Consider the following 24,776-nt stretch of genomic DNA (forward strand, 5'->3'; position numbering starts at 1 on the left):
GTTTCATATTTTGTTTTTTTTTTTTGCAATAAAAGGATGATTGGGGGTGGATACTGGAAATGTGTCTTATTAAAATGTCACCACTTATCCCTGTAATGTTTTTATCTGGTCCAGCCTTGCAGCCTGTGTTGTCTCCCTGGTCTCTTCCAATCTGTGAGAGTCTCCTGTCTTTCCTTGACTTTAATGACATTGGTACTGCTGAAGACTGCTGTTCATGTAGACAGTTTATGTTGGAGAGGATGTGGAGCAAGGAGAACACTCCTACAATGTTGGTGGGACTGAAAACTTGTACAGCCACTTTGGGAATCAGCATGGCGGTTTCTCAGAAAATTGGGAATCAATCTCCCTCACGACTCAGCTATACCACTCTTGGGCATATACCCAAGGAATGCTCAATCTTACCACAAGGACACATGCTCAACTATGTTCATATTAGCATTATTCATAATATCAAGAACCTGGAAACAACCAAATGCCCTTCAACTGAAGAATGGATAAAGAAAATTTGGCACATATACACAATGGAGTACTACTCAGCAGTAAAAAACAATGACATCATGAAATTTGCAGGCAAATGGATGGATCTAGAAAATGTCATCTTGAGTGAGGTAACCCAGACTCAGAAGGACAAACATAGTATGTATTCACTCATAAGTGGATACTAAATGTGAGGAAAGGGATGGCCAGACTGCAACCCACAACTCCAGAGAGGCTAGCTATCAGGAAAAGACCCTAGGAGGAACACATGGATGAACCCGTGAAGAAGGGGATAAGATCTCCATGAGTGGACTGAGTGTGTGTGTGGTGGCAGAGGACAAGGAGTGGGGGATGAGAACATAGGGAAATGGGAGGGTCAAGCTGGAATAGGGACAAAGTGGGAGGGCAGGGAGGAAGATACCATGATCAATGAGGACATCATGGGAATAGGAAGAGGCAGGGTGCTGGGGAGGCTCTCAGGAATCCACAAGGTTGACCCCACCTTGGTCTGCTGGCAGAGGTCCAGAGGGTGACTGGACTGGTCTACTCTGGTGACCAGCCTAGCAAATAGCCTAGCTGTCATCATAGAGCCTTTGTCCAGTGACAGATGGAGGCAGATACAGAGATCCATGGCCAGGCACCAGGCTGAGTTCTGGGAATCCAACTGATGAGAGAGAGGAGAGATACTGTAGGTGAGGGACGTTGAGATCATGATGGGAAGATGTACAGAGATGACAGACCACACTAGTGGAAAGCCATGAACTGTGGACTGGTGGCTGTGGAGCCCCCATGGGACTGGACTAGGCCCTCTGGATATGGAAGATGGTTGTTTGGCTCGAACTATTTGGGGGGCACGCAGGGGATTGGGATCTCTCCCTGGTGCATGGGCAGGCTTCTGGGAATCTGGTACCTGTGGTGTGACACCTTGCACAGCCTTGGTGCAGTAGGAAGAGGCTTGGACCTTCCTAGGCTCAGTGAGCTGGGCTTTGCTGACTCCCCATGGGAGACCTTGATTTGGGGGATGTGGGGATGCAGGGTGGCTTGGGAAAGAGGGCTGAGGGAGGGGGGATCTGTGGATAACATGAGGAGTGAGTAAAAAATTTTTTAATAAAGAAAAATAGAAAAAAAGAAAGTGAAAAAAAGAATGCTGTTCATGTATTTTCAAAAATGCCCTTCAGTTTATGTTCTCTACTTTTAATGAAATCAATATTTGTATACTCCTTGTTAATTTTGCTAGTTTAATGCATGTATTTGTGGTAGTTCGAATGAGAATGACTCCCATAGGCTCATATGTTTGAATATTTAGTCCCAATTGGTGGAACTGTTTTGGAAGGGTTAAGAAGTGTGGCCTTTCTAGAGGAAGGGTGTTACTTGGGGGTGGACTTTGAGGTTTCAAAAAGACTTGCACCATTCCTAGTCTGTCTCTTTCTGCCTCCTACTTGTGGACCATGATGTAAGTTCTCAGCTGTTCCTGGAGCCATGCCTTTGCTCCACCATCATGAACTCTAACCCTATGAACCAATATGTCCCAAAATGAATACTTTCTTTTAAACTTGCCTCAATCCTGGTGTCTTATAGCAAAGTAAAAGTAACCAGAATAGAAGTTGGTAAGAGGCTACTGCTATTGCAGGACTGACCATGCTGATTTTTAAAGGAATGTACAAGACTTTGGGACTTTGAACTAGGGAAGCAGTTCAACACTGTAAGTAGGGTTTAGTGGGACATCCTAGCAAGAGCTTGGCAAGCAGAATAATGTGGACTATGGAGGCCTAGCTGAAGAGGATTCAGAAGGGAACAATATTAACAACTTAGAGACCATACTTTCTGCCCTTGTCCTCAGATTTTTTCATGAGGCTAAATTGGTTAATTTCCTTGGCAGAGGGGTTTTCAAGACAGCCTAACATTGACAATGTCATATGGTTATTAGTAATCACTCTTATGCAGGTCTACAATGAAAATAAACAAGCAGGGCAAGAACAAATAAAAATGTACAGTTTAAGGAGAAAAAGAACACCAGCAAATTTAATGTTGGAGGCAAGACTTGTGTTAAGAGACAAGGAGAGGCTTGATCTGAAATGCAGTAAAAGGAATGATGCTCTCAGGACAAGATCCTATCCATCTAATCTTTTATCTTGTGAAAAGAAAAGGCCAGAGGAATTTTCTGGCCTTAAAAAGCAACCACAGGAAGACCAACACACCTCTCTGAGGTTATCTGCCCTGGGTGGGGAGGAAAAAACATGGGCCTGCCCCTGCTAGGTGGTTGAGATCTATTATAGTGATCAAATATGTTGTGGGGTATGGAAGAGAGAGAGGCAGAATGGTTCATGTCCTGTGAAGAGAGGCAGATCTGAAGTGGAGAAGGCTGAGGAGTGGGCTGAGGTAGGTGGCCTTCTTGTCCTACAGGGTCATGGTGATGTCTGAGCCTGGGCTGCTGTTAAGGGCCATGTCTGTAGCTGTGGTTTGTGTTGATGTCCACAACTCTTGTTACCACTGAAGGCCAAGAGAATAGGGCTGCATAGAGTTGGTCCCATACCTTATTGGCTTTAACAATAGGATGAATGGACTATGCACCTCACTTGGGAGAGCAGGTCCTCTACCTCACTTGGCCAGCAAGACAGAGCTGGCCCTGTTGATGAGGGTGTGGGTGAGCTGGCCTTGAGGGCATGAGAGTGGAAGAACTGGTTCCACTCCCCTCATCTGCCATGTAGTGGTGTGGGCAAGGGAATGATGTCCTCCCCTTTGCTCTTTGACATCTGCTGTGGGCAGGAGAGCTGATCCTCCCTTTAACCAACTGCAGCATTCAGGAGAGTGGACCCTGTACCTCTCCTGGGCAACACAGTAGAGCTGGCCCTTCTGGTGTAGGTGTGGATGAGCTGGCCATAGGGTGTGAAAGCAGGAGAACCCAATCCTGTCTCTTGCTACATGCTGCATAGGGTGATCTAGCTGGCATGGTGCTGGAGAGCTCACCCTGGTGGTGAGGATGAGGGAGAGCTGGCAGACTGACTAACCCAGGCCCAGAACCAGGGCTTTGAGTTAGCCCACCCCAACATCTACCCCATCTATGGCTTGCTGGAGCAAATGAAGGGGCAGGTCTTGCAGACCAAAAGCTTCAGAATTTCTGTGACACAGGTTAACAATAGAATATCCAGAAAGAGTCCAAGTCAGGGCTAAGCAACAATAGGGTAGCGTAAACCACAGGCCTCAAATCAGCCCATTGCGATGAACACTTGCAAATAAAGATCTATGGACAAAAGAGTGTAATGTGTGACTCGATTTGTCACACTACAGCTTCCTTGATGAGATTTTTCTTTTAAAATTTATTTTGTTTCATTTGGGGGGATGTTGCAGGGGTAGAGGGCAGATGTGGGTGGATGGAGGATGAATGAGATGGAGATGCATGATGTGAAATCCACAAAGCATCAATAAAAAGTCAAATTAGAAGGTAGAATATCAAAATAACAAAAGATAGCAACCACAAAGAAAAGCTAATGCAAATGTGACTCAAAGGGGGTCAGGCTCCACCAAGAAGCAGAACTTGGTGGTGTCATCCACATGGTTCTGGCTCTAGAGTCATGAAAGATACACAAGTAAAGGAATTGCAGAGCCTTTAGTAATTAAAGATAGCATCTGAGGCCAGGAGTGTAGCAGGGGAGTTCCAGCATGGAGGCCCTAAAAGACAATTGTGTGATGTTGTGAAAGTGAAGCTTGGATTGAGTTTGAGACCCCAAGATGTTTGAGATGTCAGAGTTACGAGACAACTGCCAAGACAGTTGCTTAGCTGTAGACAGGGAATAGAACCAGGCTGAGAGAAAGAAGCGTGTTGCAAGCAGCAAATCCTGAAGAGTGGAGCCATCTGAACTCTTTAACATCAGACATTTAATTGGGGATTTCCCTGCAGCTGGAGAGTTTTCTCTCTGCGTCCCACCAAGCCCCAACAGTCTGACAGCCCACTTATAACATAAACACACAGACTCTTATATTATTTACACTGTTTGGCCTAATGGCTCAGGCTTTTAGCTATCTAGTTCTTACATCTTATATTAATCCATTTCTATAAATCTATACCTTGCCTTGTGGCTCATGGCTTACCGGCATCTTCACATGCTGCTTGACATGGTGGTGGCTGGCAGTGTCTCCCTCCACCTTCCTGTTCTCTCAGTTTTCCTCTCTCTTAGTCCCGCCTGTACTTCCTGCCTGGTTACTGGCCAATCAGTGTTTTATTTATTGACCAATCAGAGCAACACATTTGACATACAGACCATCCCACAGCATCTCCCTGTTGAGTTTCAGTCTTACTTTGGTTAAGTATTTTCTCACTATACTCCCCATTCATCCTATTTGGAATGGTAATGTATATTCTGTCCCACTGTATGTTCCAATTGTAAAATTTTCTTTTTCTTTTGATTTTATAGGTCTTTATAGTTAAGAGATTGCCTTGAATCTAAAAAAAAGACTCCAAACTTTTAAGCAGCATTAAGTCTGTAAAGGACTATGAGGACTTTTGAAGTTGGACTAAATGCATTCTGCGTATGATATGGCAAAAGCTATTAGGGTCCAGCCCTAATAACCTCCCAGAGTTCCCAGAAGCACCTACAACCAGATAGGAATCTATTTGAGGGATATCAAATGAAGCTACATACACCATGCTCTTTCAGTTCATCCACTTTATTGCTCTAAGTAAGCTAACTTCTGCCTCTGATCTCTTTGCTGTTCTCACTTTGGTCTACTGCTTCTCTAAATCTACAGCTTCTTTTCAGTTCTTAGTTCCTCTCTTGCCTGACTATACATACATTTCTAACAGGAGACTCCTTGCAATCCTGAGAAAAGTTTCAAAACCCTCAAGATCATAGCACATTTCTAGAATAGACAATAAGGAGCAGAGCCATTACCATGGCAACTCAAGGTTCCAAGATCTCAGGACCAGAGGAAGGGGGTGCAGTGCCCAGTGTGACAAACTCTGAGACATAGCTTTTTATCAGCAGATGTGGCAAGCAAAGAGTTGGCAGTCTTTTCTTAGGGTGTTTTGTGTTAGTAGCCTCAGTGAGACGAGACACCTAGTGAGTCTAGTTTGAACTTGCTCTGAGGTAAAAATGAGCTAAATATGTATAATTTGTATTAGACTGAGGAGAGATTATTATTTTCTGTGTTAGTCTGAGCAAAAGGAACAAAATAGGCTTTAAGTGTTTGTAGTCTTATGGGACAATGGATCTGGCTATGAAGCATATCCTAGTATATTTTCTATATATAAAAATTATACAGCTAAATAGTCATCTTCCTGACAGATGTGTGCCCATAGATATATGTGCCCATAAAATTGAGATGTAATTATCATATTACATATATACATTACATGAAGGTGCATGGTAATGGGGAGATATCATAGCTGTTATTGTACAAGAAGTTTACAAGACACAGTCAATTTGTTCAAAAGGCACTAACTCCAACATGCCTTGTGGGATGGCTTCGTCCTCTACCAGAACCCTTGGTTCTGAAAGGTTGACCTTTTGAACACTAGTTGTACCCTGATGTATACTCCCATGGCTCTTTGTTATCAGTAGCTCTCAGTAGGGCCTGGGAATTGGAATGTGGTAGTTTAATTGAGAATAGTCCCCATTGGCTCATATATTTGAACACATGATCCCATGTTGGTGGAACTGCTTGGGGAGGATTAAGAAGTATAGCCATTTTCAAAAAGGAGTACCACTGGGAGTGTGCTTTAAGGTTTCAAAAGCCTTGAACCAATTAGAGTTAGCTTTTTTTCTGCCTCATGCTTGTGGATCAAGATGTGAGCTCTCAGCTACTGTCTGGGCACCATGTCTACCTGCCTGCTGTTATGTTACTACCATGATGGCCATGGACTCTAACCCTCTGGAACTTTAAGCCCCAAATAAACTCTTTCTCCTATAGATTGTGTTGGTCATGGTCTTTCACAATAATAGAAAAGTAACTAAGACATCACAAACTTTGGTGCACTTAATTTCATAAAATGCATGATAAGGAAATTAAAGATACAGATAAACTCCAACTCAGAAACTGAAGGCTATTTCATACTCCCCTCTGTCTAATACACAAATGAGTTGGACAAAAGATAGCAGAGAAACATTAGGATTAAATAACATTATATGTCAAATGCACCTAGCAGATTGTAGAATATTCCACTCAAACATAAAGAATGTATGTTCTATTAAGCAATCTATGGAAGCCTCTCTAAAATAGCCCACATGCTGAAAAACAAAACCAATAGAAAGAAATTGAATTATCTCATCTGACTATAATATAGTAAAGCTTAGAGTCAACAGCAAAAGAATCTCTGGTAATTACACAAACTCCTGGAGATTAAACACATCACTGAATGATAAGCGGGACGAAGGATAAATCAAGAAAAAAACCCCTTTAATTAAGTGAAAATGAAAATACAACAAAAAATCCTATGGGACACAGTAAAAGCTGTCCTAGGAGGGCAATTTGTACTTGAATGCACCTACATTAAAAAACCATAAATAGAAAAAACAAATGACCTATTGATTTAACTCAAGAACTTGGAAAAACAGCAAATCAAACCCAAGTAGAGTAGATGGCAAGAAATAATAAAAAATAGGACATAACTTAAAACCAGAAACAAAGAAATGAAAGAATCTAAGAGCTGGTATGTTTTTGAAAATATAAAGATAATTGACTGACCCTTAGCACAATTAACCAAAAGGAAGAAGACCCAGATTAACAGAATCTGAGATGAACAGAGAAACATTACAGCATATATAAAAAGTTCAGAATATTATAAAAGAATACTTAGTTAGTCAGTGATGATGCACACTTTTAATCCCAGCATTCAGAAGGCAGAGGCAGGCAGACCTCTGTGAGCTCAAGGCCAGCCTGGTCTACAGAGTAAGTTACAGGAAAGATTCCAAAGCTACACACACACACACACACACACACACACACACACACACACACACACACACACACACAGTCTTGAAAAAACAAAGGAAAAAAAAGCACTTAAACTATAATCCATTGTCTTAGGGTTTCTTTTTTCTTTTCTTTTTCCACATGTGATTGAGTTTATTGTACAGAAAGGTAACAGAAAAGAGTTAGACATAGAATTAATGTGGGTTTTCTATCCACAGGCCTTAGCATCCCTGCCATGGATCCGCCCGGTTCTTTCACATCAAGAAGTTAATCTTTCGAGCCATTTCCATGTTGTAGATCCTCCAGCATGCTTCATAGCTCTTCCACTGGTGGTGGCGGCACGGCTTCTCGTAATAGCACCCTCGCTTTATGACTTCAGTAGGCTCATTGGCAGTGAGGATTCTGTTCAGGGTTCTGTATGCACCTTCCACATTCCCCTCCTGAACCATCACAGTCCTGGCAATGAACTTCAGGTGTTTAGCCATGGCCTTGCTTACAAATCTTCATTTTTCAGGACCTGCTGCCTCAGTGCTCAGACACCAGGACCATCTTAGGGTTTCTATTTAACTGGGGCTGGCTTACAGTTTCAGAGGTTTAGTCCATAATTGCTATGGTGGGAAGAATGGCAGTGTGCAGGCAGACATGGTGCTGGAGAAGGAGCTGAGAGTTGTACATCTTGATCTCCAGGCAGCAGAAGGAGACTGTGTGTCATACTGGGCATAGCTTGAGTAGATGAGACCCCAAAGTGACACACTTCCTCTAACAAGGCCATACCTACTCCAACAAAGTCATACATACTAACAGTGCCACTCTCTATTACCAAGAATTCAAACACATGAGTTTATGGGCACCATTCCTATTTAAACTACTACATCCATTGTTATAATATCCCAAAGAAATGGAAAATTTACTTTATTCATGTGGTTATATATTATAGAATCATCTGAACTACTAAAGCTAGACCAAGAAGAAATGAACAACTTAAAAAATGAGTAATAAGAGGTTGAAACAATAATATGAGCATTCTGCCTGAAAAAAATGCTCAGGTCCAGACAGATTCATAACCAAATCCTAATAGTCTCTTAAGTAACTACAATCAATATGTCTTAAGGTATTAAAAAAAACCAGAAAGCATACTTCCAAACTCCTTCTACACTATCACTGTAATATCCAAACCACATAAAGATACATCAAAAAGAGAAACACAGGCTAATATCCCTATGTAAAAATAAACAAAAATCTTCAATAAAATGATTTCAAACTGAATACAGGTATAAATAAAATATATTATCCACCACAATCAGGTTGGCTTTATCATGGAGATATAGGGATAGTTCAACACATTTAAGTTGATAAATGTAATAAACCATATAAATGGACTTAATAATAAAATCACATTATCTTAATAGATGCAGAATAGACCTTTGAAAAAAAATCCAACTTACCTACAAGATAAAAGTTCTAGAGAGATTATGACTGGAGGGAGCATCCACCAACATGATAAAGATGATAGGTGGCATACCTACAGACAACATCATTCTAAATGGATAAAAGCTTAAAGCAATCTCATTAAAGCCAGGGATGACAGAAGACTGTCCATTATCTCCACTCCTTTTTCAATAGAGTTCCGAAAGCACTAGCCAGAGCAATAAAGAGAAGGAAATTAAAGGGATGCAAATAGAAAAGAAGTAAAGCAATACTTATTTACTGATGATATATGTAAGAGATCCCCCAAATCCCACCAGAATGGCTATGTCAATAACTTTAGACTCATGGGAAAATGGAAAAGTCTTTCCCACAGGGTAAGGCCCAGAGGAACAGCAAAGCCTTCCTCTGGTTCATGTGAGGTTGTTGATAGTGTGTAGAAATGTGCACCACAGTTTCCTCACCTTCTGAGTATTCTGAGTATTTATGGCCAGATGACTGCTCTCCTATACAGACTGCTCCTACCAAGATTATCTAAATCTATCTCCTTGGTCCAGATGTATACCTTAAACTCTGCTTCCTTGATTTACCTGCATGTAATAACTCTAACTCCTTGTTCAACTGTATATAATAAACATTATGAACTTCCAGTATGTTGGTCTTTTCCATCAGAGAGCCCAGTCCATCTGGTTCCAGCTTTTCTGTCTGTGTCTGTGTTTGTTTTTTCTTCATTCCCTAGCTGCCCCAGTCAAGTCCATGCCTTGGAGCCATGCAAAGTCATAGCAATCAGACATTTTCTAGAAACAATCAACACATTCAGCAAAATGACAGGATGTAAAATCAATTTATAAGAACAAGTACCCTTTACAGGTGTGGAGATCAGACTGGTATACACAATGAATTCTAGGCCAGCAAAATCTACATAAGGAGACCTGCATAAAAAAAGAAACAAAATCAGGAGCTTTCCTATACCTAAGAATAAGCATGCTGAGAAAGCCATTATGAAACAATCCCATTTGTAGAAGTCTCAAAGAAATATCTAAGAATATATTCATCAAGGAGATGAAGGAATGTCCTCAGACAGCATTGTGAACCTATAGAAAAGCTTCCCTCTTATTTCTGTATCTGCTTCTTTTATGTAACTACCAATTCATTTAAAACTTGCTGCTGTGGAATAATGCTTTTGTACACTGGTCAATAAAATGCTGATTGGCCAGTAGCCAGGCAGGAAGTATAAGCAGACAAGGAGAATTCTGGGAAGAGGAAGGCTGTGTCAGGAGACCCCAGCCCACCATCTAGGGAGCAGCATGTAATGTCACACAGGTAAAGCTATGGAACATGTGGCGACATATAGACAGATATAACAGAAATGGGCTGAGTTTAAGTGCAAGAGCTAGTCAATAGTAAGCCTGAGCTAATGGCTGAGCAGTTTTAATTAATATAAGCCCCTGTGTGTTTACTTGGGTCTGAGTGACTGTGGACTGGGCAGGGCACAGAAAATCTTTCAGCTACAAATGGTGCCCAACGTGGGGCAAGAGTTTTCACCTAAAACCCAAAAAAAGCTTTAAAAAAGATTCTAAAATGGAGCTAAAACAGCTTCCTAGTTGTGACTCTCAGGCCAGCCACAGCCTGTGGGTTTGAGCTATAGTATGGAGGGTTCATGGCATGTGGGCTTGAGTACAGCATGGCGGATTCCTGCCACTGCACACAGTGGCATCTGCAAGCCACACAGCATGATACATGGTGGATATAGCTTTTGCTAATACAATAAAAAAGGCTTTTGGGCTACACCCTGCTTTAATAGAGGATATAGATGTAAGCATAGACCCATTGCTTCTGAGAGTTGGTGATATGCTTGGCTCCCAGAGCTTGTGGTAAACATACCACTGCCATGTTAAAAGGCTGAGGTGGGTGGAGTCAGCAGCCAAGGCTGCAGCTTCTCTGCCCTTATCACTCTGCAGTTTAAAGCAATAGATTCACAACAAGGCAGATTTAGATAAATTAAGACTTTAAATGGTTTACAGTGTGTGTAAAAATGTACATAGGCTTAAAAGAGAAAAAGAAAATGAATATAGAATTTATATAAAGAAATAGTTTTAAAAAATGAAGTCTTTGAAAAGAGTCAATAAAAATAATATAAAAAATAAGCCATGTAAAGATGGAAATCATGGCCTCTAGGACCCAGGCCCTGGTACACAGCCAGTCCCCAGGAACCCCGACCCAACTCTGTCGCAGTTGCCAGCCAACAGGGAAAACTCCTACAGGAAGACCCCCTCACCAAATCTCTCCACTGGACCCTGCAATCTACAAGTTTCATGCCCTACTCCAATACCGGTCCACCTGTGACCCCAGTAACTTCGTGAGACACGGAAACCAAATCACAAGCTCTCATTGGACCAAGAGTGGCTTTCTGAGACACAGAATCTACCAGCTCTCATTAGACCAAGAGAGACACAGACTCTGTCAGGTCTGACTTGACTGAGAGTCCCGATAAGACCGAGAATGGCTCTGTGAGTCACAGAATCACCTAGCTTGGATTGGACCAAGAGCAGTTCCTGGATACACAGAACCTGCCAGATCCAATTAGACCAAGAGCTAAGATTGGACCCAAAAGGGCCCCCTGAGACACAGACACAGCAAGCACAGATAGGACCAGTAGAAGCTTGCTCAGACACAGGCACCTCTTGCGACTATTGGAGGAAGAGATAGGTAGATGCCAGTGCAAAAATACATGCAACAACATAAAAAGCAATATGGCATCACCAGAACCTAGCCCTTCTACAACAGCAAGTTCTGAACATCACAATGTAGAATCAGAAGAAAGCAACCTTAAAAATAACTTCATGAAGATACTAGAGGCCTTTAAAGAAAAAATGAAAAATTCCCTTAAAGAAATTTAGGAAAAGACAAATAAAAATGGGAAGAAATCAATAAATCTCTTAAAAAAGGCAAAAAAACCCACGAAAACCAATTAAATATGTGAAGGAAACAGTTCAAGACCTGAAAAGTGAAAGAGAAATGATGGAAGAAGACACAAACAGAGGGAATGCTGAAAATAGAAAATCTGAATAAATGAACAGGAAACACAGATGCAAGCATAATCAACAGAATACAAGAGATGGAAGAGAGACTCTCTGGTGTAGAGGATACAATAGAGGAAATATTCATCAGTCAAAGAAAATACCAAGGCCAAAAAAAATCATAACACAAAATGTCCAGGATCTGGGACACCATGAAAAGGCCAAACCTAAGAATAATAGGGATAGAAGAAAGAGAAGAATACCAACTCAAAGGCACAGAAAATATATTCAACAAGAAAACGTTCCCAACTTAAAGAAGGGATACCAATGAAGATACAAGAAGCCTATAAAACACAAAACAGACTAGATCCCTTTCAAAATGTCCTCTCACCATATAATAATTAAACAACTAAGCATACAGAATAAAGAAAATATTAAGAGCAGCAAAGGAAAAAAGCCAAATGATTATAAAGGTAGACCCATCAGAATAACATGTCTCAATGGAGACTTTGAAAGCCAGAAGTACCTGGACAGATGTAATGCAGACACTAAGAAACCATGGATGCCAGCCTGGACTAATATACCCAGCAAAACTTTCAATCACTATAGATGGAGTGAACAAGACATTCCAAGACAAAACCAGATTTAAACACTACCTATCCAAAAACCCAGCCCCACAAAAAGCACTAGAAGGAAAATTCCAACCTAAGAAAGTCAGATATACCCATGAAAACACAGGCAACAGATAACCTCACAGCAGTAAATTCCAAAGAAGAGAAATACACACATACTACCACCAAAAGATAACAGGAATGAACAATCACTGGTCATTGATATCCCTTAATATCAATGGACTTAATTCACCTATAAAAAGACACAGGCTAACAGAATGGATATGAGAGCAGGACCCATCTTTTGGCTGCATACAAGAAATACACCTCAACTTCAATGACAGACACTACCTCAGAGTAAAAGGCTTGGAAAAGTCTTTCTAATCAAATGGTCTTAAGAAGCAAGCTAGTATAGCTATCCTAATATCCAACAAAGTAGACTTCAAACTAAAAATCAATCAAAAGAGATCAAGAAGGACATTACATATTCATCACAGGAAAGATCCACCAAGATGAAATTTCAATTCTGAACATTTATGCCCCAAATACAAGGGCACCCACATATGTAAAAGAAACATTACTAAAGCTTAAATCATACATCAAACCCCACACATTAATAGTGGGAGACTTTAACACCCTACTCTCACCACTGGACAGAACTACCAGATTGAAACTTAACAGAGAAACTGGAGACCTATCTGATGTTATGACTCAAGTGGACTAATATCTACAGAACATTCTACCATAACACAAAAAGAATATATCTTCTTTTCAGCACCCCATGGAACCTTCTCAAAAACTGACATGCTCTGTCACAAAGCAAATCTTAAAAAAATGTAATAACTTCCTCTATTCTATTGGACCACCATGGTTTAAAGTTAGATTTCAACTACAACAAAAATTACAGAAAGCCTACAATCTCATGGAAACCAAATAATGCTCAACTGAATCTTCAAGGAAGAAATAAAGAAAGAAATTAAAGACTTCCTAGATTCAATGAAAATGAATGTACTACATATCCAACTTACAAGATGCTATGAAAGCAGTGCTAAGAGGAAAATTCATAGTACTAAATGCACACATAAAGAAGTTGGAGAAATCTCACACTAGTGTCTTAACAGTGTACCTGAAAGCTCTAGAACAAGAAGAAGCAAAGTCACCCAGGAGGAATAGATGCTAGGAAATAATCAAATTGAGAACTGAAATCAATAAAATAGAAACAAAGAGAACAATACAAAGAATCAATGAAACAAAGAGTTGGTTCTTTAAGAAAATCAACAAGATAAACAAGTCCTTATCCAGACTAACCAAAAAGCAGAGAGCATCCAAATTAACAAAATCAGAAATGAAAAGGGAGACATAACAACTGACAACAAAGAAACCCAGAGAACCATTGGGTTGTACTTCAAAAGCCTGTACTCCACAAAATTGGAAAATCTAAAAGAAATGGACAATTTTCTGGATAGGTACGGCATAACAAAGTTAAATCAAGACTAGATAAACAATTTAAATAGATTAGAAAGTCTCCCAACCAAAAAAAAAAAAAAAAAAAAAAGCCCAGGACCTGCTGTGGGATGGTCTGTATGTCAAATTGCTCTGTTTGGTCAATAAATAAAACACTGATTGGCCAGTGGCCAGGCAGGAAGTAGGTGGGACAAGGAGAGAGGAGAATTCTGGGAAGCAGAAGGCTGAGGTGGAGAGACACCGCCAGCCGCTGCCATGACCAGCAGCATGTGAAGACGCCGGTAAGCCACCAGCCACATGGCAAGGTATAGATGTATGGAAATGGATTAATTTAAGCTATAAGAACAGTTAGCAAGAAGCCTGCCACAGCCATACAGTTTGTATGCAATATAAGTGTCTGTGTTTACTTGGTTGGGTCTGAGCGGCTGTGGGACTGGCAGGTGACAGAGATTTGTCCTAACTGTGGGCAAGGCAGGAAAACTCTAGCTACAAATGACAACAAAGAAACCCAGAGAACCATTGGGTTGTACTTCAAAAGCTTGTACTCCACAAAATTGGAAAATCTAAAAGAAATGGACAATTTTCTGGATAGGTACGGCATACCAAAGTTAAATCAAGACCAGATAAACAATTTAAATAGATTAGCAAGACCTAAGGAAATAGAACCAGTCATTAAAAGTCTCCCAACCAAAAAAAAAAAAAAAGAAAAAGAAAAAAAGAAAAAAAGCCCAGGACCAGCTGGTTTCAACACAGAATTCTACCAGGTTTTCAAAGAAGAGTTAATACTAATACTCTTCAAGTTGTTCCACACAATAGAAACAGAAGGAATGTTACCAAACTCCTTGTATGAGGCTACAGTTACTCTGATTCCCAAGCCACACAAAGATGCAACAAAGAAAGAGAATTACAGACCAATTACCTTCATGAACATTAATGCAAAAAATAATAAAATATTGACAAACCTAATCCAAGAACACATAAAAAAATTATACTCCATGTTCAAGTAGGTTTCATCCCAGAAATGCAAGGTTCATTCAACATACAAATGTCTGTCAATGTAATAAACCATATGAACAAACTAAAATAAAAAAATCCAATACCTCTTCATGATAAAGGTCTTGGAGAGATCAGGAATACAGGTAACATACCTAAATATAATAAAGGCAATTTATAGCAAGCCAACAGCCAACATCAAATTAAATGGACAGAAACTCAAAGCGATTCCACTAAAATCAGGAACAAGACAAGGTTGTCTGCTCTCCTGATATTTATTCAATATAGTACTTGAAGTTCTAGTTAGAGCAATAAGACAACAAAAGGAGATTAAGGGAATACAAATTGGAAAGGAAGAAGTCAAGCTTTCACTGTTTGCAGACAATATGATAGTATATATAAGTGACCCCAAAAATGTAACCAAGGAACTCATACAGATGATAAACACCTTCAGTAATGTGGCAGGATACAAGATTAACTGAAAAAATGAATAACCCTCCTATATAGAAATGATAAAAGAGCTGAGAAAGAAATAAGAGAAATATCACTCTTTACAATAGCCACAAATAATATAAAATACCTTGGGGTAAATCTAACTAAGCAAGTAGTAGACCTGTATGACAAGAACTTTAAGTCTCTGAAGAGAGAAATCGAAGAAGATATCAGAAAATGGAAAGATCTTCAATGCTCATGGATAGGCAGGGTTAACACAGTAAAAATGGCAATCTTACCAAAAGCAATCTACAGATTCAATGCAATCCTCATCAAAATCCCAACACAGTTCTTCAAAGAACTGGAAAGAATACTACTCATTTCATATGGAAGAAAAAACCCAGGATAGCCAAAAGTATCCTGTACAATAAAACAACCTCTAGAAGCATCACGATCCCTGACTTCGAGCTCTACTATAGAGCTACAGTAATAAAAACAGCTTGGTACTGGCATAAAAACCGACATGTGGAACAATGGAATCAAATTGAAGACCCTGACATTAATCTGCACACCCATGAACATATAATTTTTGACAAAGAAGCCAAAAGTGTACAATGGAAAAAAGGAAGTATCTTCAACAAATGTTGCTGGCATAACTGGATGTCAACATGTAGAAGACTGCAAATATATCCATATCTGTCACCACGCACAAAACTTGAGTCCAAGTGGATCAAAGACCTCAACATAAATCCCGTTACTCTGAACCTGATACAAGAGAAAGTAGGAAGCAGTCTTGAACGCATTGGCACTGGAGATTACTTCCTAAATATAACATTAGTAGCACAGACACTGAAAGCAACAATTAACAAATGGGACCTCTTGAAACTGAGAAGCTTTTGTAGGGCAAAGGACATGGTCAATAAGACAAAAATGACAGCCTACAGGATGGGAAAAGATCTTCACCAACCCCACATCTGACGGAGTGCTAATCTCCAGAATATATAAAGAACTCAAGAAACTAGACATTAAAATACCTAACAGTCCAATTAAAGAATGGGCTACCGAGTTAAACAAAGAATTCTCAACAGAAGAATCTCAAATGGCTGAAAGACATTTAAAGAATTGCTCAACATCCTTAGTTATCAGGGCAATGCAAATCAAAATGTCTCTGAGATACCATCTTACACCTGTCAGAATGGCTAAGATCAAAACACTGAAGACAGCTTATGTTGGAGAGGATGTGGAGCAAGGGGAACACCTCTCCACTGTTGGTGGATATGCAAACTTGTACAACCACTCTGGGAATCAGCATGGTGGTTTCTCAGAAAATTGGGAATCACTTTGAGATCTCTGGCAGCAATTTACTATGCAGCTCACACACAATTGAGCCGGTATGATAATGAGTATTCAGAGATGGTTAATGCCTGGGGGGCACTCACCAACCTAAGACAGAGCGCCTGTGTGGCCTGGGCAGGCATCTCCATGATGGGTAAGATGACCTGCTGATGTCCCACGCAACCCAAGTCAGAAGCTCATTTTTTAATAAAAGGGGGACCTGCAGGGCCCTGGCCCTTGTTTTGGGTAACTTGCTTGCGGACCTTGACCTTGATATCCTTCCTATGCTAATTCCCTGCCAGGTTCCATCCTCCTGAATGCTTAAGGGAAGTTCCTTGTCTGTGTACCCTGAATAATGGGTGTTAACAGCTTAGATGCAAGATTGTAAAACATCAGTAGCGAACTTCTGCCCTCCAGGGTCCTCCCATTGTGCTGTAAGCCTGTATTTAAGACCTCGTACCCCTTCAAGAAATGACATTCGACATTTAAAATTAATATATATATATTATATATAATATATATATAATTGAATGAATACTGTGAATGTAATCTATGAATACCACAAACGTGATTAATATCATGAGTATAAGTCATGAATTTCATGAGTGTAATTTAAAAAATAAAAAAGAAAAAGAAAATTGGGAATCAATCTTCCTCAAGACTCAGCTATACCACTCTTGGGCATATACTCAAGGAATGCTCAAATGTACCACAAGGACACATGCTCAATTATGTTCATATCAGCATTATTCATAATAGCCAGAACCTGGAAACAACCTAGATGCCTTTCAACTGAAGAATGGATAAAGAAAATGTGGTATATATACACAATGGAGTACTACTCAGCAAAGAAAAACAATGACATCATGAGGTTTTCAGGCAAATATGGGGAGCTAGAAAATATCATCCTGAGGTAGCCCAGACTCAGAAGGACAAACATATTATGTACTCATTCATAAGTGGATACTAGATGTAAGGCAAAGGATAATCAGACTACAACCCACAGTTCCAGGGAGGCTAGCTAGTAAGGAGGACTCTAGGAAGAATGGAAGGATCGCCCAGTGATGAAGCAATGCATGAGATCTACATGAGCAAACTGGGGGTTATTGGGGGTAATGGAGGACAAGGGATGGGGGATGAGAGCTTAGGGGAGTGGGAGGTTCAAGCTGGAACGGGAACAGAGTGGGAGAGCAAGGAAGAAGGTACCATGATAAATGAAGACCCCATGGGAATAGGGAGAAGCAGAGTGTTAGGGAGGTTCCCAGCAATCCACAAGGATGACTCCACCATAGACTACTGGCAATAGTCAAGAGGGTGCCTGAGCTGGCCTCCTCTGGTGATCAGATGGCTGAACACCCTAAGTGTTATCATAGAGCCCTCATCCAGTGACTGATGGAAACAGATGCAGAGATCCAAGGCCTGGTCCTAGGTGGAACTCCAGGAGTCCAATTGATGAGAGAGAGGAGGGATGCTATGAGCAAGAGATATGGAGACCATGATTGGAAAAAGTACAGAGACAACTAGCCAAACTAGTGGAGATACATGAACTGTGGACCAATTGCTGAGGAGCTCCCATGGTACTGGACTAGTCCCTCTGGATAAATGAGACTGTTGTTTAGCTTGAACTGTTTTGGGGAACCCCGGTTTTGGGATCAGCACCTGTTCCTAGTGCATGAACCGGCTTTTTTGAGCCTACTGCCTATGTTGAGACACTTTGCACAGCCTTGGTGCAGGGAGGAGGGGCTTAGACCTGCCTCAACTGAATGTACCAGGCTCTGCTGACTCCCCATGGGAGACCTTGCCTTGGAGGAGGTAGGAATGGGGAGTGGGTTGCGGGTGAAGGATGGGGGGGGCAGGAGGAGGGAGGACAGAGGAATCTGTGGTTGGTATGTAAAATGAATTGAAAATCTCTTAACAAAAAATAAAATAAAAAAAGATGGAAATCACACAGAGTCTGGATTATGTCTTTGGGATTTTTAACTGCAGAAAGACATTTAATTGTAAAGGCTGTTCAGTTAAATCAATATGTATATTTTAAAGATATCTTGATTTCAAAATTTATGCCTAAGGATATGTTGCTTTTGAAAAGAGGTTCTACTTTTGTTTCCACAGAAGTTGAGGACCTATGGTTTGCTTCCAGGCTAATATGATTTGACCAGCTGAGACCCCCTGAAAGATCTGCAGTGACACCATGGCCCAGATCATCCAACATCCAAAAGCAGTTTCAAGGCAACTGGCTCAGAGAATACAGCATCACAGACTACTCCAGTCAGGACTTGACCATGATTTTTAATTTTCTCAGGATCCCCATAAGATTATCAGTGCCCACAACCAGTAGAAAGTAGTATGAGAAGCTATGCCCAAATTCCCAATTCCCAAAATATTGTTTATAAATGTTTATTTTTATTTAAAGGGGGTTGAGCCGGGTGGTGGTGGTGCATGCCTTTAATCCCAGCACTCAGGAGGCAGAGCCAGGCAGATCTCTGTGAGTTTGAGGCCAGCCTGGTCTCCAAAGCGAGTTCCAGGAAAGGCGCAAAGCTACCACAGAAAAACCCTGTCTCAAAAAACCAAAAATAAATAAATAAATAAATAAATAAATAAATAAATAAATAAATAAATGGGTTGATTATAATGACAATCTCTTTCTAAATAAGAAAAGGGGATAGTACAGATATGATAGGATGAAAGGGTAGATTATTGAACCTACTTTTAAAGAACAACTTGTTTAAAATGTTTTACATTGCTATGGATTTTAGTTTATTGATACAAATTTAAAGTTAATTTTGTTTTATTGTATGTATGTTTCTACTCTTGTTTAAGGTATTATATTTGTACAACTCATTTGAAATTGTAATGCATAATTAAGAAATACAGACTAATAGTCATCTATGATAATCACTTATAGTCATGTTAGTTAAGTTTTCTAGGTATACATAGGTATATTTCAGTTAAGTAGGTAATCTTCAAACACTTCAAAGACCTACAGTATATAGCATTTAAAATGTTTTAAAAACTTAGACTTTCTGGATAGTGAGACATGTCTGCTCCTGGCAGCACCAATTTACTTCAAAGAGAAAGATGGGTGCTGAAGACACTCTATATGGAGTTTATCTTCTTGGCACAAAATGGCCATTTTGGAAAGAAACTGCTCCTGCCTGGACTGCTTGGCAGGATGTTATATAAATTGGACATACAGGACCCATCGGAAGGTGACCACTGAACTTTGCAAGACAAGATGGTCCTTCAGGTTCCTGCTTCACAGAAGAAACTGCCAGACATTTTACAGGACACAGAAAAAAGTGACTGAGAGACTCTAGGCCTATGGGCTGAAGATAGATGAATACCCCAATGAGAGAGAGGAAGGATTCTGCAGGTGGGGGACGTTGAGTCATGATGGGAGGACATGCAGAGATGACCGGCCTCACCAGTGGAAACCCGTGAACTGTGGATTGGTGGCTGTGGAGCCCCCATGAGACTGGATTAAGCCCTCTGGATATAGAAGATGTTTGTTTGGCTCAAATTGTTTGGGGGGCACCCAGGCAGAGGGATCAGGATCCACCCCTGGTGCATGGGCAGGCTTCTGGGAATCCAGTGTCTGTGGTGTGATGCCTTGCACAGTTTTGGTGCAGTGGGAAGGGACTTGGACTTGCCTAAGCTCAGTGTGCTGGGCTCTGCTGACTCCCCATGGGAGATCTTGATTTGGGGGATGTGGGGATGTGGGCTGGCTTGGGAGGGAGGGCTGGAGGGTGGGAGGAGGGAAGAGGTGTGATCTGTGGGTGGTATGTAGAGTGAGTAGAAAATTTCTTAATAAAAAAATGAAAAAAAGAAAAGATTCATCAGTGCAATCAATGAGGTAAAGCATTTACATGTGCCAGCCATCCTCAGAGGTGTGAAAGAAAACATTGGAGAGAAACCTATGAATATAAACAATGTGATAAAATTTTATGTAGCTTACCTTCAATTACATGAAAGAATTCATACAGCAGTAAAATTTTTCATGTGTACATAATGTGGTAAAACCTTTATAGATCCCACTTATCTTCTAAGGCATGTAAGAATTCATACTGAGGAGAAATCCTATGAATGTAAACATTGTGATATATAAAACATTGTAATAAAACATATTCAGTTACATGAAATAATTCACTCAGAAGTAAAACCTTTTGTGTGTAAACAATGTGGGAAAGCCTTTAAAGGTTACCATTTGTCTTCTGAAGTATGAAAGAACTCATATTGGTGAGAAACCCTATGAATGTAAACATAGTGATAATGCCTTTGTAAAGAAATATATCCATTGATTACATGAAATAAATCACTTAGGAAGAAAGCCTATGAATGTAAACAATATGTCAATATGAAAAACTTTTCATGTCAATATTACCATCAATTACATGAAAGCTGTCACATGGGAGAAAAAAATCATTAGCACAATCAATGTGGTAAAGCATTTTCATCAAAGTCATGAAAGAACTCATACTGTAGAGAAACCTTATTTTTGTAAAGAGTATGGTAAAGGCTTTAGATGTAAATCTTGCTTAAAAGTACAGGAAAGAATTCATACAGAAGCAAAACCTGTAGTATGTAAATGTTCTGGAGAGCCTTTAGATTTCACACTAGATGTGGAAGACATAAAAGAACTCATACTGAAGGGAATCATTCACTGATACAATGAAAGATTATTCATTTTGGAGGAAAAAAATCTGATGAATATAAGCAATCTACTTAAGCCTTTTCATATCTATCTTTGCTTTGATTGCACCTATAAACTCATAAGAGAAGATCCCTAGTTTAAGAAGTTAAACTTTTTTCATAACAAAGTTATTCTCAATTACTTGAAATAAGTACATGGCAGTAAAACTGTATGGATGTTCATTAGTTTCTTTTCTGTTGCAGTGGTAAAACATTGTATCTTAGCCAAATTATCAACGAGTTTATTTTGGCTTCTAGTTCCTTCCAGATGGATAAAAGTTCATCATGACAGGGAGGCATAGGAGAAAGTGTCAGGCATTGCAGCTGAAGCAGAAAGCCCAGAGCTCACCTCCTCAACCTAAATCATGAAGCAGAGAGTGGGAATTGGAAGTTGTGTGATAATGCTGCCTCAGAGAGCCAGCCTTCAAGGAAGCACAGGGTTTGAGAGAAATCCACAGTGCTGTCGTAAACTAAAACTTTTCTATCTGAGGGGTTAGGGAAAATGAAGACACTCACACAGCCTCTTGATGGTTTCTTTCTTTACTCTCTTTTGTTCTCTCTACCACACTGCTTATTTACCCCAACACATTTTTTTTTCAGGCAATACAAGAGTCATAAAAAAGACTGCATTTCATAGGTAAAGACATGAATAAAACAGGGTCATTCCAGCAACTCTCATGCAATATATCTAAGTAGGCATTCATAAGCAGGCAAGGAGCGTATTTTATTTGCCAACCCTTTTATCGACAGGCTGTAAATTGTGTGAGGCTTTAAACTCTTTTTTTTTTTTTTTTTTTTTTTTTTTTTTTTTTTTGGTTTTTTCGAGACAGGGTTTCTCTGTGTAGCTTTGCGCCTTTCCTGGAGCTCACTTGGTAGCCCAGGCTGGCCTCGAACTCACAGAGATCCGCCTGCCTCTGCCTCCCGAGTGCTGGGATTAAAGGCGTGCGCCACCACGCCTGGCGAGGCTTTAAACTCTTAAAGCTCACCCCAGTGACATATTTCCTCTAGCAAGGAGACATTTACTAAATATTCCAAACCATACCACCCATGGTGGACCAAGTATTCAAATGTCTAAAAGTATGGAGTACCTTTCTTATTTAAACCACCACAGAATTTTTAACAGAGTGGCAACACCTTTACATGCCATTGACAGTTTTAAGGATGTGAATGAAATGCTGGAGAGAAAATCTATGAATGTAACCAGTGTGTAAAAAAACTTTAGCTTGCATACCTGCCTCCAGTTACATAAACAAATTCATGGTGAAGCAAAGCTTTGCAGGTAAGCTTTTAGTTGCTATAACATCTGGGTTGCAGAAATGGACTCTTGTAGGAGAAAAGTTACGAGTGGGATTTATGTTTGTTTAAAGATTTGTCATAGCATTAGTGGAAAAGGTTCCTGAACTGACCATCTCCTATAATATGATTGGCAACTACCCTAATTGTCATCAGAGATCTTTCATCCAGTAAGTGATGGAAGCAGATGCAGAGATCCAGCGCCAAGCACTGGGCTGAGCTCCGGGAGTCCTGTTAAAGAGAGGAAAGAGGGATTGTGCAAGGTGTGTGGGGAGGTTAAGGTCATGATGGAGGAACCCACACAGACAGCTGACCTGAGCTCTTGGGAACTTACAGATGCTGGTCCAACAGCTAGTGAGCCAGCATGGGACCAACCTCAGCCCTCTGCATATGTGTGACAGTTGTGTAGCTTGATCTGTTTGTTGGTCTCCTAACAGTGGGATCAAGACCTATCCCTGGTGCTTGAGCTGCCTTTTGGGAATCTATTCCCTATGCTGGGTTGCCTTGCCCAGCCTTGATGCAGGGGGAGGATCTTGGTCCTGCCTCAACTTGATGTGCCATGCTTTGTTGACACCCATGGGAAGCCTGCCCTTTTTTGAATGGAGATGGAGGAGGAGTGGATGGGGGCATGAGGGAAGGTGGAGGAGGAAACAAGAGGAGAGTAGGGGGAAAACTGCAGTCAAGATGTAAAATAAAGGAAAAAATTTCATTAAAAAATATTTTTTTAATTTATAACCATGTGATGTCAGTTTGTCTGGTTTTAGTCTTGTACATGTTCATGTTCATGCAGATGCCTAAGGAAGCCAGAGGCATAGAATCATTTTATTAGGAATTGCAGGATGATTCAGTCAGCTGACTTGGGTCCTGGGGATGAACTTTTCTTAACTGAAGAATCATCTCTCTAGCCCCATAAATATCATATTTTTGTTTTTTTCAAGATTGGCTTTTTTTTGTGTAGTCCTGGTTGTCCTATTACTAACTCTGTAGACCAGGCTGGCCTCAAATTCATAGAGATCCTTGTTGCTAGAGTTTTCCGCCTTGCCCACAGTCAGGACAAATCTTTGTCACCCACCAGTCCCACAGCCGCTCAGACCCAACCAAGTAAACACAGAGACTTATATTGCTTACAAACTGTATGGCCGTGGCAGGCTTCTTGCTAACTGTGCTTATAGCTTAAATTAGTCCATTTCCATAAATCTATACCTTGCCACGTGGCTGGTGGCCCACCGGCATCTTCACATGCTGCTGGTCATGGCGGCGGCTGCAGCCAGTCCTTCTGCCTTCCTGTCCTTTTATTTCTCCTCTCTGTTAGTCCCGCCTATCCTTCCTGCCTAGCCACAGCCGATCAGGTTTTATTTATTGATCAATCAGAACAACTTGACATACAGACCATCCCCCAGCACAGCCAAGTGCAGACCATCTCAGACACCTGCACTCAGGCCCATGGTCCTAATCATCCTCTATGCGGACCTGCTGGGTAACGCCACAAAGAACCCAAGAAGGGCTCCCACAGGACATACAGAACATCCCACAGCACTTCCCCTTTTCTTTTTTTTAAAAAGGAAGGTTTTAACTTTTACACATCTTTAAAGCCAGCTTGGTATATTTGGGAATTTGGGCGTAGCTTCTCTTACTACTTCTTGCTGGAGGGGGGCGCAGTATCTTATGGGGATACAAAGAAAATTTTAGGTTCATGGAGTAGTCCGTGAGACTGTATCGTCTGAGCCAGTTGCCTTGAAACGATTCTGGATGTTGGATCATCTGGGCCATGGTGTCATCGGAGACCTTTCAGGGGGTCTTGGCTGGTCAAACCTGATGTATCTTAATCTGGAACAAATCCATAGCCTCTGGCTTTCTGTAGAGACAAAAACAGAGCCTCTTTTCCAAAGCAACATATCCTTACATCTAAATTTTGAAGTCAAGGTACCTTTAAAATATACATTTTGGCATAACTCAACAGCCTTTGCAATCAAATGTTTTTCTTCAGCTACAAATATCAAAGAGAACATAATCCAGATTCTCTGTGTGATAGCCATCTTTATGTGGCTTATTTTTTATATTACTTTTACTTTATCTTTAAAGACTTTATTTTTTTAAACTTTCTATTTCTTTATATAACTGTCTATGT

At 40.5% G+C, this 24,776-nt stretch overlaps 1 protein-coding gene and 1 pseudogene across 3 annotated transcripts in view; one reads left to right on the forward strand and one right to left on the reverse strand.

Moving 5' to 3' along the window:
• The window catches only part of LOC102914882 (olfactory receptor 5V1-like), a 93,269-nt gene that overhangs the window by 36,675 nt on the left and 31,818 nt on the right, over positions 1 to 24,776 (forward strand). The gene's annotated exons all lie outside the window — the stretch shown is intronic.
• Positions 1,504 to 7,918, reverse strand: LOC102914571 (small ribosomal subunit protein bS21m pseudogene; annotated as a pseudogene). The gene has a single exon (XR_013042974.1). The product of XR_013042974.1 is annotated as a small ribosomal subunit protein bS21m pseudogene (transcript).

The sequence above is a fragment of the Peromyscus maniculatus genome, chromosome 1, assembly GCF_049852395.1.
Source record: "Peromyscus maniculatus bairdii isolate BWxNUB_F1_BW_parent chromosome 1, HU_Pman_BW_mat_3.1, whole genome shotgun sequence".
In the NCBI taxonomy this organism is placed as follows: domain Eukaryota; kingdom Metazoa; phylum Chordata; class Mammalia; order Rodentia; family Cricetidae; genus Peromyscus; species Peromyscus maniculatus.